The sequence below is a fragment of the Rhincodon typus genome, chromosome 7 (assembly GCF_021869965.1).
Source record: "Rhincodon typus isolate 14 chromosome 7, sRhiTyp1.1, whole genome shotgun sequence".
NCBI classification, from domain to species: Eukaryota; Metazoa; Chordata; class Chondrichthyes; order Orectolobiformes; family Rhincodontidae; genus Rhincodon; species Rhincodon typus.
Window position 1 is genome coordinate 98,101,943 of NC_063338.1, and position 8,948 is coordinate 98,110,890.

Here is an 8,948-nt window from a genome sequence, read left to right on the forward strand (position 1 = left end):
AATCAAACATCTATCCCTAACCTCAACATCCGGCATGTCCCTCTCCTCAGTGAATACCGACGCAAAGTACTCATTGAGAATCTCACTCATTTTCTCTGACTCCTCACATAACTTCCCTCCTTTGTCCTTGAGTGGGCCAACCCTTTCTCTAGTTACCCTCTTGCTCCTTATGTATGAATAAAAGGCTTTGGGATTTTCCTTAACCCTGTTTTCTAAAGATATTTCATGACCCCATTTAGCCCTCTTAATTCCTTGTTTCAGATTGGTCCTACTTTCCCGATATTCTTCCAAAGCTCCATCTGTTTCAGTCACCTGGACCTTATGTATGCTTCCTTTTTCCTCTTTGCTCGTCTCACAATTTCACCTGTTATCCATGATTCCATAATCTTGCCCTTTCTATCACAGGGACATGTCTGTCCTGCACTCTAATCAACCTCTCTTTAAAAACCTCCCACATATCAAATGTGGATTTACCCTCAAACAGTTGCTCCCAATCCACATTCCCCAGCTCCTGCCGAATTTTGCTATAGTTGGCCTTCCCCCAATTCAGCACTCTTCCTTTAGGACTATTCTTGTCTTTGTCCATGAGTATTCTAAAACTTATGGAATTGTGATCACTATTCCCAAAGTAATCCCCTACTGAAACTTCAACCACCTGCCCGGGCTCATTCCCCAACACCAGGTCCAGTATGGCCCTTCCCGAGTTGGACTATTTACATACTGCTCCATAAAACCCTCCTGGATGCTCCTTACAAATTCTGCTCCATTTCAACCCCTAACACTAAGTGAATCTCAGTCAATGTTGGGAAAATTAAAATCTCCCATCACCACGACCCTGTTGTTCCTACATCTTTCCACAATCTGGTCTCACGCTCACAGTTGGGAGGCCTGTAGTACAGCCCCAACATTGTTACCGCACCCTTCCTATTTCTGAGCTCTGCCCATATTGCCTCACTGCTCGAGTCCTCCATAGTGCCCTCCTTCAGCACAGCTGTGATATCCTCTTTGACCAGTAATGCAACTCCTCCACTCCTTTTACCTCCCTCTCTATCCTGCCTGAAGCATCTATATCCTGGGATATTTAGTTGCCAATCTTGCCCTTCCCTCAACCAAGTCCCAGTAATAACAATAACATCATACTCCCAGGTACTAATCCAAGCCCTAAGTTCACCTGCCTTACCTACTACACTTCTCGCATTAAAACAAATGCAGCTCAGACCACCTGTCCCTTTGCGTTCATCATCTGCTCTCTGCCTACTCTTCCCCTTTGTCACACTGACTTCATTATCTAGTTCCTTACAGGCTTTAGCTACAACTTCCTTACTGTCCACTAACCTCTGTATTTGGTTCCCATCCCCCTAACACATTAGTTTAAACCCTCCCCAACAGCGTTAGCAAAAGCAGCCAAAGCAAAAAACAAATCACTTGGAAAGGCACGGTTTGATTTGTGATAGTCAGCATGGATTTGTGAGGGGTAGATCATGCCTCACAAACCTTATTGAACTCTTTGAAGAGGTGACCAAACATGTGGATGAAGGTAGAGCAGTGGATGTGGTATACATGGATTTAAGTAAGGCGTTTGATAAGGTTCCCCATGGTCGGCTCATGCAGAAGGTAAGGAGGCATGGGATAGGGGGAAATGTGGCAGATTGGATTCAGAATTGGCTGACCCTTCGAAGACAAAGGGTGGTAGTGGACAGAAAATATTCAACATGGTACTCAGTTAAGAGTGGTGTACCATAAGGATCTGTTCTGGGTCCTCTTCTATTTGTGATTTTTGTAAATTATTTGGATGAAGGAGTGGAAGGGTGGATTTGTAATTTCGCGGACGATATGAAGGTGGGTCACGTTGTGGATAGTGCGGAGGGCTGTTCTAGGTTACAAAGGGACATTGATAGGATGCAGAGCTGAGCTGAGAAGTGGCAGATGGAGTTTAACCCTGAAAAGTGTGAGGTGATTCATTTTGGAAGGACAAACTTGAAAGCAGAATACAGGGTTAACGGAAAGATTCTTGGCAGTGTGGAGGAGCAGAGGGATCTTGGGGTTCATGTCCACAGCTCCCTGAAAGCTGCCACCCAGGTGGATAGAGTTGTTAAGAAGGCATATGGTGTGTTAGCTTTCATTAATAGAGGGATTGAGTTCAAGAGCCGTGAAGTTATGCTCCAGCTATACAAAAGCCTGGTTCGGCCACATCTGGAGCATTGTGTCCAGTTCTCGTTGCCTCATTACAGGAAAGATGTGGAGGCGATGGAAAAGGTGCAGAGGAGGTTTACCAGGATGTTGCCTGGAATGGAGTGAAGGTCTTACGAGGAAAGGTTGAGAGAGCTAGGTCTTTTCTCTTTAGAATGACGAAGGATGAGAGGTGACTTGATAGAGGTGTACAAAATGATCAGAGGTATAGATAGAGTAGACAGCCAGAGACTTTTTCCTAGGGTGGAGGTAGCTATTACGAAGGGGCATAGTTTTAAAGTGAGTGGAGTTAGATATAGGGGAGACGTCAGAGGTCGGTTCTTTACTCAGAGAGTGGTAGGGGCGTGGAATGCATTGCCGGAGAGGGTAGTGGAGTCGGCCTCATTAGGGGCATTTAAGCGGCTATTAGATAGGCATATGGATGATAGTATAAGGTAGGGCTGGAGGTTAGATAGACCTTAGGATTAGGGTAAAAGTTCGGCACAACATCGTGGGCCGAAGGGCCTGTACTGTGCTGTATTGTTCTATGTTCGATATCGGAACTGACAACACCTAAGACCACTAGGAATCATGGTGGCCCACAAGCCCACAGCCACTCTACGACAAACACTCACAAGGATTAAAGACCCCATTCCCACAACATGCAGAACCACATGGTTTACAAAATACCATGCAATGACTACCACAAACATTACATCAGACAGACAGGAAGGAAACTAGCCATCAGAATACATGAGCATCAACTAGCAGCAAAACGGCATGATGAACTCTCCTTAATATCGGTACACTCGGACAATGAAGGCCATCGGTTTAACTGGGACAAGGGAACCATAGTAGTCCAAGACAAACATAGAGACGCACAGGAATTCATAGAGGCATGGTTCTCCACCCAGAATGCAATCAACAAACATATAGAATTGGATCCCATGTACAAACCTATACAGAACAAAACCTGAAATGACACTAATCACCATAACAGACAAGACAGTATAAATTCCAAGTGGAATAGAATAACATCGCTTCATCGGAGGCTCCACTGATGATGTCACGTAGCACGGTGACAAGACGTCTGAGTGAGAACAAGCCAGCTCGGCGAGCAAGTCAACAACCTCACCCACAATCCGAGCTACAGATCTTTGCCAAAACTTTAAAGCATACATCAGCCTTTTGTTCTCTCCTGTCTTTTTTTAAATCAAGGTGCTCTTCAAAGTTCAAAGTTCAATTCTTAATTTCAACTCACAGCTCCAAACCAAAAATGAGAAAAAAAACTCACTGATGGTGTCAATGTTCACATTTTCCTACATTATGCTCAATTTGCACATCATTACACAGATCAATATCTTTTGTAACTTCCTAATGTCCTCTTGACAGCTCATTTTCCAACCTGTCTTCAGTAAATTTAACTCCAAACCTTTGATCCCTTCACCCAAATTATTTGATATATTGGAAAGAGTTGAGGCCCCAGCACTGACCCCTGGGGCATACCCACTAGTGACATCCTGCCAGCCTGAAAAAGACCCATCTCAGATATTCCTACTCCCTGCTTCCTGTTAGTCAGCCATTCTTGTATCCATGCCAATACATTACCCTCAAACCATTTCCTGCAATAACATTTGATGTGGTGAACACATTCACTGAGTCCTCTTTCCCATCAGCACATGTGGTTAATGTTAGTGCATACTCCAAACAGGAGGAACACAGTCGGTGAATACATCAAAGCAAGATTTTGACAGGAAGGTAAGATCCTCATAGACCTGCCATAGTCCATGGGGCTTGTCTCTCACTGGGGAGTGACAACGGATAGTGGTTTAACCTGACGGTCACCACACCTCAGGCGAGGGGAGAGGGTGAGAAGGAGGGTCCTTATGGTTATCTCAGGATAGTCAAGACAAAAGTGTATTATAGAAGTAGGAAGTAAAATAAAAATGTCAGAGTGATTTGAGAATTAATGGGAAATTGAAAACTTTAAGTCAACCCTCCAGTAATCAGATTAGATAACACAGAGCTGTTTAAAATGGTCAATATAATATTATTCTTTATTGCAGAAAACTGTCAAGTTAATTTACAAACACTCATTACAGACTCATCATCAATTTGTGTAAATAGGCCAAAAGCAACATACTTAGCTATTCATGATCATAGAATCCATACAGCATGGCAACAGGCCATTCAGCCCATCACATCCACACTACCTTCTGAAAAGCATCCCACCCAGACCCAACACCCTGAACCTGCACATCTTTGGACTCTGGGGAGAACATGCAAACTCCACACAAACAGCTGCCTGAGGGTAAAATTGAACCGAGGACCCTAGCCCTGTTGCAGCAGCAGGGCTAACCATTGAGGCACTGTGCTACCTGGGATATTTCTGTGGGTGATGCAGCATTGTAATCAAATTAGCTTTTATTTGAATTAGAATTAGCTTTTATTGTCACACATACTCATTTACATGAGTACAGTGTAAAGTTTACAAGCTGCCACTTACAGCACCATCTCAGGTACAAAGTTACCTATGCACAGAATCTCGGTACAAAGCAGAGAAATAAAGAAAGCAAGTTAAGAAGTTAAACATTACAGTCCTTCCTAATAAAATGTAGAAAAACAAAGGAATACAGTTAATAGTTCAACATCACAGTCCGTAAGCACCTGGCCATGCTGGGCTCACACTCCTCGCTGCCCACACCGCTCCCCTTGGGCTGCCTCCTCCCTCTCTCAACGCCCCCACCCCAGGGGCTGCCTGCTCCCTCTCTCACACCTTCCCCCCCACCCCAGGGGCTGCCTGCTCCCTCTCTCAATGCCCCCACCCCCACCCAGGGGCTGCCTGCTCCCTCTCTCAATGCCCCCACCCCCACCCAGGGGCTGCCTGCTCCCTCTCTCATCCCCGGACCCCAGAGTTGCCAAAATGACATCTTTACTGACCCACAGAGTTACACAGCATAGAAACAGGCCCTTCGGCCCACTCTGTCAGTCCTAACCAACAAAGAACAAACTACACTAATTCCACTTACATGCTCATGGTCCATAACCTACGATGCCCTGGCAATTTAAGGCTCGTCCAGATGTTTCTTAAATGTTGTGAGAGTACCTGCCTCTGAAACCCTCTCAGGCAGCACATTCCATATTTATACCAGCCTCTAGTGGGAAGAGACCTTTCCTCAAATCTCCACTAAACTACTTACTCCTCACCTTAAATTTATGCCGTCTGGTCTCAGACACATCTGATTTAGGGAAAAGATTCTCACAATCAACCCTGTCTGTGCCTATCATAATTCTGTATCCCTCAATCAGATTCCCTCTCAGCCTTCTCTGTTCCAGGGAAAACAAACCCAGTCTATCCGATCTCTCTTTATAACTGAGACTTTCCATTCCCAGTAACATCCCAGTGAATCTCCTCTGCAGCCTCTCCAGTGCAATCATATTATTGTGATAGTGTGACAACCAGAACTGCTCACAGTATTCCAGCTGTGGCCTAACCAATGTTTTATAAAGTTGTAACAAAATTTCCTTGCTCCTATGTTCTATGTAAAAACCGAAAGAACTGTGGATGCTGTAAACCAGAAACAAACACAGAAATTGCCGGAAAATCTCAGCAGGGCCTGGCAGTGTCTGTGGAGAGAAATCAGCGTTAACATTTTGGGTTGAGTGACACTTCCTCAGAACTGATGGTGGCTGGGAAAATGTCAGTTTATGTGCAGAAGGTAGGGTGGGGGTTGAGAGGGTAAGGAGTAAATAATAGGTGGGGATAGAGCCCAAAGAGAGAGAAGAGCAGTTGGACAGACAAAGGAATGGATAACGATCTGGTTGGGAGGGTGACTATCTGTTTATGGAGACTGTTAGTGACCAACAATGGGTAGTGTGTAATGGGAGACTGTGTGATAACAAGGCCTGGTGTGTGGGGTATGGGGTAAGGACATGGGAGAGCTCAAACCCTAAAGTTATTGAACTGGATATTGATCCAGGAAGGCTGCAGGTGAAAATGAGCTGCAGTTATTCCAGCTTGCGCTGAGCTTCGCTGGAAAACTGCAGCAAGCCTGAGACAGAGATGGTTTTTAGGGAACAGGGTGGTGTGTGAAAGTGGCAGGCAACAGGTAGCTCGGGATCTTTTTTGTGAGCAGAATGCAGGTAAAGTGTTGCTTCACCTGGAAGGTATGTTTGGGCCCTTGGAACTGAGGAGGGAGGAGGTAAATGGGCAGGTCTTACACATTTGGCGGTTACAGGGGAAGGTGCCGTGGGTTTGTAGGGAAATGTTGGGGGTGACGGAAGTGTGGACCAGGGTGTCCTGAGGGGAAGGGAAATATGTGTCTGTTGGTGGCATCTCACTGAAGGTGGCGGAAATGGCATCTGATGATCTTCTGGATGTTGATGCTGGTGGGATGGTAGGTAAGGACAAGGGGAACCCTATCGCTGTTGTGGGACAGAAGAGAAGGGGTGAGGGTGGCAGTGCGGGAGATGGGTCAGACCTGGTTGAGGGCCCTCTCGACAACAAGGGCTGGGACAAGGAATGTTCCACATACCTCACGAAGAGGCAGATGTAACTGGGGCCCATGCAGGTACCCATGGCAACCCCTCTTACCTAAAGAAAACGAGAGGAGTTGAAGGAGAAGTTGTTGAGGGTGAGGATGAGCTCGGCCAAGTGGAGGAGGGTGGTGGTGGGTGGGGATGGTTCAGGTCTTTGCTCCAGGGAGAAGCGGAGAGCCCTTAGACCCTCCTGGTGGGGAATGGACATGTAAAGGGATTGCACGTCCATGGGAAAGAGGAGGTGGCTGGAGCCGGTAAACTGGAAATTCCGAAACTGGCATAAAGCATCAGAGGAATCACAGATGTATGTGGGAAGGAACTGGAGAAGGGGAGAAAAGATCAAGCGAAGGTAGGAAGAGTTCTGTGGGCCAAGAGCAGACACAAACAATGGTCTGCACAGACAGTCCTGTTTGTGGATTTCTGGAAGGAAGTAGAAGAGAGCTGTGCTGTATCAGCTTGGAGGCGAGGGAGGGTTGGTGGTTTAAAATCGCCAGATATGGGATGCTTGCCTTCACTGGATCACCAAATCAACAGGTCACCACCTTCTTCCTCAACTCAAGGATTCCCCAGCACCGCTTTTGAGAGGGTCCTCAATCGGGTCCAACCCATCCCCCGCACTTCTGCCCTGACCCCCTCCCTTCCCTCCCACAACAGTGATAGGGTTCCGCTTGTCCTTACCCACTATCCCAAATGCATCCACATCCACAAGATCATTCTCTGCCATTTCGTCACCTCCAGCAAGATGCCACCACCAGACACATATTCCCCTCCCCTCCCTTGTTTGCCTTCTGCAGGGACCGTTACCTCCGGGACACCCTGATCCACACTTCCTTCACTCCCAACATCCCCCAACAGCCCCATGGTACTTTCCCCTGCAACCACCGAAGGTGCAACACCTGCCCATTTACCTCCTCTCTCCTCAGTATCCAAAGGTCCAAACACACCTTATAGATTCATAGATTCCTATAGCAGAGAGACAGGCCCTTTGGCCCAAACTGGTCCGTGCCGACCAAAATGTCCATCCACGCCAACCCCATCCCACTGCACTTGGCCCATATCCTTCCTAACCTTGTTTCAGAGATAGTAGGAACTGCAGATGCTGGAGAATCTGAAGTAACAAGGTGTAGAGCTGGATGAACACAGCAGGCCAGGTCTAGGCCCGAAACGTCAGCCTTCCTGCTCCTCTGATGCTGCTTGGCCTGCTGTGTTCATCCAGCTCTACACCTTGTTATCTCCTTCCTAACCTTTCCTACCCATGTATTTGTCCGAATGCCTTTTAAATGTTGTTAATGTACCCACCTCAACCACTTCCACTGGCAGCTCATTCCATATGTGTACCACCCTCTGTGTAAAAATGTTGCCCCTCAGGTTCCCATATTTTCTTTCCCCTCTTACCTTAAACTGATGCTCTCTCGTCCTCGATTCCCCAACCTGGGAAAAAGACTGAGTGCATTCACCCTATCCATGCCTCTCATAATCATATACACTTCTGTAAGGTCCCCCCTCAACCTCCTACGCTCTAAAGAAAAATGCCCTAGCTTGTTCCTTGAGTCCTGGCAACCTCCTTGTAAATTTCTTCTGTACTCTTTCCAGTTTAACAACATGCTTCCTACAGCAAGGTCACCAAAACTGAACACAATACTCCAAGTGCATCCTCACCAATGTCCTGTACAACTGCAATATAACTTCCCATCTTCTATACTCAATGCCCTGACTGATGAAGGCCAATGTGCCAAAAGCCTTCTTCACTGCCCTGTCTACCTGTGACTCCACTTTCAGAGAACTGTGCACCTGAACTCTAAGGTCCTTTTGTTCCACTGCACTCCTTAAGATCCGACCATTTACCATGAAACTCCTGCCTGGATTTGACATTCCAAAATGCAACACCTCACACTTATCTATATGTATCTCCATTTGCCATTTCTCTGCCCACTCCTCCAGCTGATAACCTTCCTCACTGTCCACGATATCGCCAATTTTAGTGTCATCCGCAAACTCACTAATCATGCCGTATACACTCTCATTGATAGAGATAACAAACAGCAATGGGCCCAGCACCGACCCCTGAGGTACACCACTAGTCCCAGGCCTCCAGTCAGACAAGCATCCTTCCACTATTATTCTCTGTTTCGTACCCTATCTTTCAAAATGCATGTCTATCTTATCCCTCAGAATCTTCTCAAGTAACTTACCTACCACAGATGTTAAGCTTACTGGTCTATAATTCCCAGGTTTTCTCT